The sequence below is a fragment of the Acipenser ruthenus genome, chromosome 34 (assembly GCF_902713425.1).
Source record: "Acipenser ruthenus chromosome 34, fAciRut3.2 maternal haplotype, whole genome shotgun sequence".
Lineage (NCBI taxonomy): Eukaryota > Metazoa > Chordata > Actinopteri > Acipenseriformes > Acipenseridae > Acipenser > Acipenser ruthenus.
Window position 1 is genome coordinate 4,948,564 of NC_081222.1, and position 13,217 is coordinate 4,961,780.

General features: G+C 42.1%; 1 protein-coding gene across 3 annotated transcripts in view; it reads right to left on the reverse strand.

Moving 5' to 3' along the window:
* The window catches only part of LOC117965634 (E3 ubiquitin-protein ligase Rnf220-like), a 126,700-nt gene that overhangs the window by 41,392 nt on the left and 72,091 nt on the right, over nt 1–13,217 (reverse strand). For 2 of the 3 annotated variants that reach the window (XM_059007254.1, XM_059007252.1), the window contains exon 1: nt 4,135–4,653. The exons of the other annotated variant lie outside the window; for it this stretch is intronic. The gene's annotated coding sequence lies outside the window, so the exon portion shown is untranslated. Of the gene's footprint in view, nt 1–4,134; nt 4,654–13,217 lie in introns of those variants that run through there. 3 annotated transcript variants of the gene reach the window in all.

The following is a 13,217-nucleotide window of genomic DNA, read 5'->3' on the forward strand; positions in this document are numbered from 1 at the left end:
TGCATTTGTGCGTCTGTGTCTGTGTGTATGTGTGTGCGCATATGTGTGTGGGTGCGTGCGTGTGTGTGTGTGTGTGTGTGTGTGCATGCGTGTCTGTGTGTATGTGTGCTCATGTGTATGTGTGTGTATGAGTGCGCATGTGTGTCTGTGTGCGTGCATGTCTGTATGTGTGCACATGTGTGTCTGTGTGCATGTGTGTGTGTGTATGTGTGCGCATGTGTCTGTGTGTGTATGAGTGCACATGTGTGTCTGTGTGCATGCATGTATGTGTATGTGTGTGTGTGTTGTCGCAGTTTTATGTCATTGCAGTTGTTTTATTAGTGAGAGTCCCTGTGTGTGTGTGTGTGTGTGTGTGTGTGTGTGTGTGTCTGTGCAGCGGGGGGAGCTGTGCAGATAGAGTCTGGAAGTCTTTGACAGGAGAGCTCTAACTGGGCCCCAGTGAGTAAGGGCAGTCCCTGTAAAAGCTGTGTGCTGGGGACACAATGGTGAGGTGACAAAGTACATTAGAGATCACTTAGAGCCATGAGCTCCTCACACCAGCTCTGTACCTGCATAAGAGGTGACTATCACTGACTATCACAGTGGAGTAGCGTATTCCCCTCCCCCTGAACACCCCCTCTCTTCCTCTCTTTTCACCTTTTCACTAATAAAACAATTACAGTAGCATAAAACTTGCACATTTGAAATCACCAAATTACAAAACAGCAACAATTCTGACAAAGACAACACACCATACGCTGGTCCTGATTTTACCAATTAAACCATTAAATAATGTCTCAACGCCTGGAGGAAGCACCCATCCTATGCTTTCAAAACCAGTGCCGCTGTCAGTATTTAAAAAACGACCAAATCACAAAACAAACAACAACTGTGATAAAACCGACACTTTTGTGATTTGGCAATTATTTTAAACGTAGCAATGAGGATAGCAGTTCCAATAATAACATCTGATCCCAGATTAAATGGTTTCTTACAATGCTTTCACAATGTTTACACTCGCATTACATTATTTGCTTTTTTGCATCCTAACTTTTTTCTACCTAAAAACTACAGATTGTCCAGATTTCACCTTGAAATCAAGAGAGACATATTGTGGCACTCAGTGAAGCATAGACTCAACAGCCGTGCGCGGGACAGCCCTGTCTAATATTTAAAAATTGTCGGAAACATTGCTATACAGTAATTTGCTGGACTTACTATACTGTCATATTTGATACAATCATGCAATTATATAACACATTGTAAACAGCTACACTTAACATTCCCATGTTGTTTTTGTTAAAACAGTCATTATTTCCCATAAAAATATGTTCAGGCTTTACAGACCAGCTTTAGGTATAAAGAATCGGACACTGTAAATAAATAAACCATTAGCGCTGAGAAAGTTAAGGTGTGGGGGCTGTGAGCCTTGGACAGCGATCATGACTAAACCCGACAGCTTCAATCTGTCAGGATGTTTCGATTGGAAAGCAATAGGATATGGAAATCTCCGAGTCTGGCGTGGAGATGAGCTGTTTAAAAAATCACCCCTCTGTCCTCGAATTAACCACCAGCAACCTCCAGCAGCAGGGTCAGCATTTGCAATTCTAATTCCTGAAGAGGATCATTTATAACATACGGGATGCAACTCATATGTATAAGGGTCCTATCCTCCAAACCTTCAGGACTTATCGTGCTAGAAATGTATTTTTTTTCTATATGCTCAATGTTTTACTAGTTTTGTAAAATCTTTCAGCTTAAAATCTTTGAATTCATATTTTCACTTAAAAATCTTTCAATTCTTTATTATTTAAATCTTTGGAAGTCTTTGGTTATTGAAATATGTTTTGTTTTCTAAATGACTTGTTCATGTTGTTTACAGGCATCCACCCAACACTTGGAGAACATGTTAGAAGTCATTAAATCAACATTAAAAAGTACTGCATCTGTTTCTACAGAGCATGCTGTAGTTTAAACGTTCCGAACGCTTTGTTATTGACACTCTGAGTGCAGATCCACACTCTCAGTGATGTTATACATTGTGAGTGCAGATCCACACTCTCAGTGATGTTATACATTGTGAGTGCAGATCCACACTCTCAGTGATGTTATACATTGTGAGTGCAGATCCACACTCTCAGTGATGTTATACATTGTGAGTGCAGATCCACACTCAGTGATGTTATACATTGTGAGTGCAGATCCACACTCTCAGTGATGTTTTACATTGTGAGTGCAGATCCACACTCAGTGATGTTATACATTGTGAGTGCAGATCAACACTCTCAGTGATGTTATACATTGTGAGTGCAGATCCACACTCTCAGTGATGTTATACATTGTGAGTGTAGATCCACACTCAGTGATGTTATAACTGCAGCTGCTGCTAGTAGGTTCCAACGGGGACTGACTTATAATGAACAAAAACAGCTTTAAAAAAAATATATTATATATATATATATATATATATTGTAAAAGGCACTAGAATGGAAGATTGGGGGCTCGAATATATGCAAGTACTTGTTTAGTTTAACTGCATTGAAAACAAGCATTTTCTCTCAGAAACTAAATACTGTTGTAATCATTCTCTGCTGATTGTAAGAGCTGCATCCGAATTTACTTACTTGATAACAATATTGCAAATTAAATTCTAAAGAAATGGGTCGATACGGTTTTCTATTCTGTAAATGACTAACAAACAAACAGATTAGCAATCTGGATTTTTTGTTGATGTCTAAGAACCAGCATGTGTTAGCTTGTGAAAGCAAAAAAGATAAGCTGATTTGAGTGTGTACAACATGTCCACTCTTATTAAAAACACTTAATTTATAGTTCATTTATTTCATTTTGATTCTTTCTTTTAACTTTGTTTGCAGTTCTTTGGGTTTTCTTCAATTACCTCATTACATTTTTGTTCAGGTCAAACCAAGGTTTGAAAATATTAAGATGAAATATTATTCCATATTATTTGTTATTCATTAAAACATTGACACAGTCAATGAACCTTGGTCTAGTGTCTGACTAGACTAGGATTTATGATAACCTGTTTCATACAAGGCTTTCAGAATCAACTTCCATTTGGCTGAATTCAACTGACTTTAAAACAGAGAAAATACAAATTAATGAATAGGTGAATGGGTAGCTGTGTTTATAATGTGTATCTGTGAGGGACACCACATGTGCTTCTTTAACTGTGTGGATTCACAGCTTCTTCAAACACATTGTAACCCAAATAAAGAACCCGGACTGAAGCGCACGCTTGCAGCCTCACCGCCAGCATCTTATATTCATTGTTTATTAATTCATTATTAATTGGTTGATTGATTGGTTGGTTGGTTGGTTGGTTGATGTGTCACAATTTACAAATCTATAACCCATTACAATCCAGAAACACAATGCAGGACCTGCCAGTCACATTAAACTGTGGATAAATACAATATTGAATTTAACAATAACGTTCATTATTTAATAATACACTTCCGTATTGATGTCTGTGTGTGTGTGTGTATATATATTTATATATATATATATATATATATATATATATATATATATATATATATATATATACACACACACACACATATATATATATATTTTTTTTCTTAACAATAAAAACATACAGTTCACCCATAACTATTACAACACACAATCGTCCTGAATTTAGAAACACTAAAATTCAATGTTTTGAATAGAAGTCCTTTTTGAAGACACTGAACGTTTGTCATTGACTTCATTAAGTTTATTTTAGTGTTTCTATTGCAGGCATTGAGAAAGACTTCTAGTGGAAACGCTTGTCAATGAACTCACGTTTCTTACAGTCTTTCTAAAAATAAATAGTTCCAAAATAATTAAAAAGATTTTTATTTTAAGTGAAGTGTGAGTAGCTGTTCCACATAGAATATGCATGAACAAGACTTATTTTTGGTGCTACTGTACCTTTAAGAGTCTAAGATAGGATATATATATATATTATATACACACACACACCACTAGCTTTCCAAAAGTCTCTTCTTCAGATAAGAGGTAGAAGTTAAAGACAAAGAAAAGTCACAATCTCAGACTCAGAAAATTACAAATCCGTTGGCTCATTCTGCAATGTTAGTTTGTAAAAAACACAATGCCATGCCCGTGGAGATATGAAACAGTTCTTACCGTGTCGTGGGTTTGTGTTGAGCTGGGTATTCAGGATGGGGTAAGTTCCAGGGATGATGAAATGTTCTCAGTTTACTGACAAGCACCAAAAGCACTTTTTAGAAGGCAGTGTTTTCAAATATCCAGTTAACTCGGTTAAATGGATATTTTTTCTTTCTTTCTCTTTCTTTCTTTCTCTCTTTCTTTCTAGTTCTCCTTGTCCAATCTAAAACTACTATCTTTCTTGTTAAGAACAATATATATTTTAATACAATTGTAACTTGTGGCACCAATTCTGCATTTGATGAAGCATATTCTGTAAACCTGTTTTCTTTTCTATTGTCCTTGTTTCTTATTCTTTCACGGAGCCTCTTCTCCTGTCCTCTTCTTTTTGTGTCTTGTCTTTTTCTATCCAGTACCCTAGCAGTCCTCCTTTCTTTCTCTCTCTCTACGACAGGAACAGTTGATCCAGTCTCAGCAGTACACTTTAAAGCCTTGTCAGTCCAGTGTCCAAGAAGTCACCGCAGCACCTTCTCAACACCAGAGTTAAATACCAGTCTCAGAGGTGACAATGAGATGGAGGGAAGTAAGGGGGGGGGTTACCAGCTGCCTACGACTCCTATTGGTCCCGTCCCCCCCCCCCCCCTCACACTGTCTCTCATTCTCTGCTTCCCTTGCACATGAAGAAGCAGTCATGAAATCATTTAGACAAAAAGGCAGACAGACAGACAGAAAGTTGACACATTTTCTTAGCTTTTTTAACAAGCTTTGTCTTTCTCCGGTGCAGAACGTGGTTTCTACTGGTTAGCACTGCACTCTGTCCTGTTTCCAGCCTTGATGAGAAGCGGTGCTACTGTCCCAGCCTGAATCTAGCAACCTGAGCCTCCTATGGCTTAGGCTATGACATGTATATGAAAATAGATATGTGTGAACAATGATGCGTGAATATGTACTGTATGTAACTATATACTATAACTTAGATTCTGTTTAATTTACGAAACTTTTAACCTTTAGGACTGAATACGTTTAAACAACATTAACACACTGGGACTTTGCAAGCAATCAGAAAAGCCATCATGAGAAGCCCTCCATCAGAGAGCAGTTACTTTTCAATGATGTTAACATTAGTGTGGATGAGACTGCATGTGTGCACTATCTACGTGTGCATGGAAAAGACTTTGAATCAATAACCGCACACTGCACACATCCTGCTGTACAAACACTACAGCTGACCTCTGTGTTCAACAGGCATGTCTTTGATAATGGTGACCCCTTTTAAAACATCAAAGCAGCGCTCCAAATAAGGTTTTGGGGCGGGGAGTAACTTACCCTCTAATTAACACTGAGAGAGTAAAATGTATTTTCAGGGGGTAAAATGCAACGTTAATTTGAAGTCATGAGTAATCTCGATAAATACTGTACAATCTTTAACGGTAGTGGGGTAGGCATTAAAAAAGAGCCTTCCATTTTAACTGCAATGTTACTTTGAACTACTGTACAACCACACATGTGTTCCACAAGACTCTATCGGCTCAGCGCATTTCTTTCAAGGTATCACACTGACTCTGCAAATTACATTACTTATATTTTTAATTAAATTAAATTCTTAAACTCAGTGAACATGTTAAAACTTCAATATAAAGCCATACAGATAAATAAAATAAGGAAATGTATTAATAAGTTATAAAACAGTTTGTTTAATATTATAAGCACCTTTTTTTAGTGGTTGCCTCGGACGATGGTTCCAGTTGGGTTTGTAGCTTCGAATTGTTCAACCTGTAGCTTCGAATTGTTCTTATTCTTACTGTGATTGGCTGCAAAGACAACAGGACTAGCCAGAGATTGGATAATGTGTGTTGGGTTGTTTTTTGTTCTGTACTGTTTTCTTGTAATTGAAGACATTGCATTCTGGGAGATGTAGTTGTTAGTGGAAGTTAAATTTAAATTGAATTGAACTGATATATAATAATAATACAGTCACTACTCACATATCCAACACTATAAAACTTTGACTTCAGTGACGGTTAAACGAGTGTGATGCATATCTGATTATTTCATTTTGGCCTGTTCCATCCCTAGTCTGTTTTTCAGGGTACACAAAAAAGATACGTCAAAATGTCAAAAATACATATCTGAAAGGACTGTGTTTTAAGATAAGTAGGCTTCCATTTAGATGTACTGTAGTTGGTTTTGTTGTTACAGTAGTAGATTTTCAACAGAAATATTTTAATTCAGAATGATATGATTGTGAAAATATCACTTGCCAAAAGAGACGACTGCGGACACATGGACTATAATACAGTACATACTTTTAAATCCGCTAAGTATTGTAGCAGTATGTAAATTTCCCCATTAACGACCCAACAGCAAAATGAAATCAAAATGTTACCGATTCACAGAACTGCGTTAAACGTAAAAGGCAATGCAATTTAGCAAAAGATTAAAAAAAACAACAACAGTTTCCAGAATTAAAACCGTATCCAAAGTCAGTATTCAAAATTGCAGAATATAGTGCTCAATAAGGCCCAAATGTTACAGTTCACTTGCAAATGAAAATGCCCAAAAACAACTAAAGATCACAGATTTAAAAAAATGCATCCCAGTATCTAAAACTGTTTACTGATTAACTTGTACATTACTGTAGCTTGTCTCGCTCGCTTTGTTTTTGCTGCATTTTCATCATGTGAAATTGGAGGAAGCGCTGTGTAACTGCAACATAAAGACAGACTGATTTGACATGCGAGAAAAAAACAAAACACTGGCTGTAATGGATAAACAAGTACATTGTAACATTGAAGAGATGGGCTTTGTATCAGAAAACAGGTGACGGAAATCGTGTGTGACTGGTATGTGCATTAATTTGTTACATATATATAATGGGGATTATCCGAGTGCTGACTGTAATTGATCTCTGTAATTAAATCACAACATGTTATAATACGTTAGTCCACATGTGTGCATTGACTGTATGTTTTACTGGAAGACTTAAACACTACAGCTACTCTGAACTGGTTGAACTGGTCAGAGGGCTGCTCTGAACTGGTCAGGGCTCCCTGTCCCCCCCACCCCCGGCAGCTGCCTGATCTCTCCAGTATCAGCAGTCAATCACTTGTCAAATACTGGCTTCACACTCAGGTTGGGAGGCTTGCTAAGAGCTGCACAGCTGCTATAAAGAGCCATGACTGTGAGGTACTGTGACAGAAATACAATGAATCTTGGTGGTATATCTCCCTCCCGACCTGTGAGGGCGCTAAGCAGCGAGAACAGTACCTTGGACGGGCTGGCCCAACAGTTGTTTCTCAGGGTTCAAGGGAAGTCGGTGCATTAACTCATTGACCTGGAAGGGAAACGATGTGGCAGTCGCGGATTGGAGGGGCGGCTGCACTCGTTTACCAAGGGGTCATGTGTGACGGCATAAAAGGGGATGGAGAGACGCAATCTGTTCCTTCGCTTTGGTTTACAAATTGAACCTGAAAACCAGTGATAAAAAGTATTGTGAGTGTTTGTTTGTTTTGTCTATAATTGTTCTTGTTTGTAATTATTAGACGGCTAACACGTTCCGGAGCTGTCGCTAAGGGCCAGGACCAAACCCGGAACAGCACTGCACTACTGTCACTTATAAACCTGTATCACCCACCACGAGCACTACAGCACTGCACTACTGTCACTTATAAACCTGTATCACCCACCACGAGCACTACAGCACTGCACTACTGTCACTTATAAACCTGTATCACCCACCACGAGCACTACAGCACTGCACTACTGTCACTGTTATAAACCTGTATCACCCACCACGAGCACTACAGCACTGCACTACTGTCACTGATAAACCTGTATCACCCACCACGAGCACTACAGCACTGCACTACTGTCACTTATAAACCTGTATCACCCACCACGAGCACTACAGCACTGCACTACTGTCACTGTTATAAACCTGTATCACCCACCACGAGCACTACAGCACTGCACTACTGTCACTTATAAACCTGTATCACCCACCACGAGCACTACAGCACTGCACTACTGTCACTGTTATAAACCTGTATCACCCACCACGAGCACTACAGCACTGCACTACTGTCACTGTTATAAACCTGTATCACCCACCACGAGCACTACAGCACTGCACTACTGTCACTTATAAACCTGTATCACCCACCACGAGCACTACAGCACTGCACTACTGTCACTGTTATAAACCTGTATCACCCACCACGAGCACTACAGCACTGCACTACTGTCACTGTTATAAACCTGTATCACCCACCACGAGCACTACAGCACTGCACTACTGTCACTGTTATAAACCTGTATCACCCACCACGAGCACTACAGCACTGCACTACTGTCACTTATAAACCTGTATCACCCACCACGAGCACTACAGCACTGCACTACTGTCACTGTTATAAACCTGTATCACCCACCACGAGCACTACAGCACTGCACTACTGTCACTGTTATAAACCTGTATCACCCACCACGAGCACTACAGCACTGCACTACTGTCACTTATAAACCTGTATCACCCACCACGAGCACTACAGCACTGCACTACTGTCACTGTTATAAACCTGTATCACCCACCACGAGCACTACAGCACTGCACTACTGTCACTGTTATAAACCTGTATCACCCACCACGAGCACTACAGCACTTCACTACTGTCACTGATAAACCTGTATCACCCACCACGAGCACTACAGCACTGCACTACTGTCACTGATAAACCTGTATCACCCACCACGAGCACTACAGCACTGCACTACTGTCACTGATAAACCTGTATCACCCACCACGAGCACTACAGCACTGCACTACTGTCACTGATAAACCTGTATCACCCACCACGAGCACTACAGCACTGCACTACTGTCACTGTTATAAACCTGTATCACCCACCACGAGCACTACAGCACTGCACTACTGTCACTGATAAACCTGTATCACCCACCACGAGCACTACAGCACTGCACTACTGTCACTTATAAACCTGTATCACCCACCACGAGCACTACAGCACTGCACTACTGTCACTTATAAACCTGTATCACCCACCACGAGCACTACAGCACTGCACTACTGTCACTGATAAACCTGTATCACCCACCACGAGCACTACAGCACTGCACTACTGTCACTTATAAACCTGTATCACCCACCACGAGCACTACAGCACTGCACTACTGTCACTGTTATAAACCTGTATCACCCACCACGAGCACTACAGCACTGCACTACTGTCACTGTTATAAACCTGTATCACCCACCACGAGCACTACAGCACTGCACTACTGTCACTTATAAACCTGTATCACCCACCACGAGCACTACAGCACTGCACTACTGTCACTGTTATAAACCTGTATCACCCACCACGAGCACTACAGCACTGCACTACTGTCACTGTTATAAACCTGTATCACCCACCACGAGCACTACAGCACTGCACTACTGTCACTTATAAACCTGTATCACCCACCACGAGCACTACAGCACTGCACTACTGTCACTGTTATAAACCTGTATCACCCACCACGAGCACTACAGCACTGCACTACTGTCACTGTTATAAACCTGTATCACCCACCACGAGCACTACAGCACTGCACTACTGTCACTGTTATAAACCTGTATCACCCACCACGAGCACTACAGCACTGCACTACTGTCACTTATAAACCTGTATCACCCACCACGAGCACTACAGCACTGCACTACTGTCACTGTTATAAACCTGTATCACCCACCACGAGCACTACAGCACTGCACTACTGTCACTGTTATAAACCTGTATCACCCACCACGAGCACTACAGCACTGCACTACTGTCACTTATAAACCTGTATCACCCACCACGAGCACTACAGCACTGCACTACTGTCACTTATAAACCTGTATCACCCACCACGAGCACTACAGCACTGCACTACTGTCACTGTTATAAACCTGTATCACCCACCACGAGCACTACAGCACTGCACTACTGTCACTTATAAACCTGTATCACCCACCACGAGCACTACAGCACTGCACTACTGTCACTGTTATAAACCTGTATCACCCACCACGAGCACTACAGCACTGCACTACTGTCACTGTTATAAACCTGTATCACCCACCACGAGCACTACAGCACTGCACTACTGTCACTTATAAACCTGTATCACCCACCACGAGCACTACAGCACTGCACTACTGTCACTGTTATAAACCTGTATCACCCACCACGAGCACTACAGCACTGCACTACTGTCACTGTTATAAACCTGTATCACCCACCACGAGCACTACAGCACTTCACTACTGTCACTGATAAACCTGTATCACCCACCACGAGCACTACAGCACTGCACTACTGTCACTGATAAACCTGTATCACCCACCACGAGCACTACAGCACTGCACTACTGTCACTGATAAACCTGTATCACCCACCACGAGCACTACAGCACTGCACTACTGTCACTGATAAACCTGTATCACCCACCACGAGCACTACAGCACTGCACTACTGTCACTGTTATAAACCTGTATCACCCACCACGAGCACTACAGCACTGCACTACTGTCACTGATAAACCTGTATCACCCACCACGAGCACTACAGCACTGCACTACTGTCACTTATAAACCTGTATCACCCACCACGAGCACTACAGCACTGCACTACTGTCACTTATAAACCTGTATCACCCACCACGAGCACTACAGCACTGCACTACTGTCACTGATAAACCTGTATCACCCACCACGAGCACTACAGCACTGCACTACTGTCACTTATAAACCTGTATCACCCACCACGAGCACTACAGCACTGCACTACTGTCACTGTTATAAACCTGTATCACCCACCACGAGCACTACAGCACTGCACTACTGTCACTGTTATAAACCTGTATCACCCACCACGAGCACTACAGCACTGCACTACTGTCACTTATAAACCTGTATCACCCACCACGAGCACTACAGCACTGCACTACTGTCACTGTTATAAACCTGTATCACCCACCACGAGCACTACAGCACTGCACTACTGTCACTGTTATAAACCTGTATCACCCACCACGAGCACTACAGCACTGCACTACTGTCACTTATAAACCTGTATCACCCACCACGAGCACTACAGCACTGCACTACTGTCACTGTTATAAACCTGTATCACCCACCACGAGCACTACAGCACTGCACTACTGTCACTGTTATAAACCTGTATCACCCACCACGAGCACTACAGCACTGCACTACTGTCACTGTTATAAACCTGTATCACCCACCACGAGCACTACAGCACTGCACTACTGTCACTTATAAACCTGTATCACCCACCACGAGCACTACAGCACTGCACTACTGTCACTGTTATAAACCTGTATCACCCACCACGAGCACTACAGCACTGCACTACTGTCACTGTTATAAACCTGTATCACCCACCACGAGCACTACAGCACTGCACTACTGTCACTTATAAACCTGTATCACCCACCACGAGCACTACAGCACTGCACTACTGTCACTGTTATAAACCTGTATCACCCACCACGAGCACTACAGCACTGCACTACTGTCACTGTTATAAACCTGTATCACCCACCACGAGCACTACAGCACTGCACTACTGTCACTGTTATAAACCTGTATCACCCACCACGAGCACTACAGCACTGCACTACTGTCACTTATAAACCTGTATCACCCACAACGAGCACTACAGCACTGCACTACTGTCACTGATAAACCTGTATCACCCACAACGAGCACTACAGCACTGCACTACTGTCACTGATAAACCTGTATCACCCACCACGAGCACTACAGCACTGCACTACTGTCACTTATAAACCTGTATCACCCACAACGAGCACTACAGCACTGCACTACTGTCACTGATAAACCTGTATCACCCACAACGAGCACTACAGCACTGCACTACTGTCACTGATAAACCTGTATCACCCACAACGAGCACTACAGCACTGCACTACTGTCACTTATAAACCTGTATCACCCACCACGAGCACTACAGCACTGCACTACTGTCACTTATAAACCTGTATCACCCACAACGAGCACTACAGCACTGCACTACTGTCACTGATAAACCTGTATCACCCACAACGAGCACTACAGCACTGCACTACTGTCACTGATAAACCTGTATCACCCACCACGAGCACTACAGCACTGCACTACTGTCACTTATAAACCTGTATCACCCACAACGAGCACTACAGCACTGCACTACTGTCACTGATAAACCTGTATCACCCACAACGAGCACTACAGCACTGCACTACTGTCACTGATAAACCTGTATCACCCACAACGAGCACTACAGCACTGCACTACTGTCACTTATAAACCTGTATCACCCACAACGAGCACTACAGCACTGCACTACTGTCACTGATAAACCTGTATCACCCACAACGAGCACTACAGCACTGCACTACTGTCACTGATAAACCTGTATCACCCACAACGAGCACTACAGCACTGCACTACTGTCACTGATAAACCTGTATCACCCACAACGAGCACTACAGCACTGCACTACTGTCACTGATAAACCTGTATCACCCACAACGAGCACTACAGCACTGCACTACTGTCACTGATAAACCTGTATCACCCACAACGAGCACTACAGCACTGCACTACTGTCACTTATAAACCTGTATCACCCACAACGAGCACTACAGCACTGCACTACTGTCACTTATAAACCTGTATCACCCACAACGAGCACTACAGCACTGCACTACTGTCACTTATAAACCTGTATCACCCACAACGAGCACTACAGCACTGCACTACTGTCACTTATAAACCTGTATCACCCACCACGAGCACTACAGCACTGCACTACTGTCACTGATAAACCTGTATCACCCACCACGAGCACTACAGCACTGCACTACTGTCACTTATAAACCTGTATCACCCAACACGAGCACTACAGCACGCACCCAGGACTGGTGACCGTGTTTGTATATTGTAGGAGGGATATCTGTGTTTATTATTTGGGACTGCAACCCCGTTATTATTTACTCCGTGCACTACACATCTACACATTGTTGTGTAT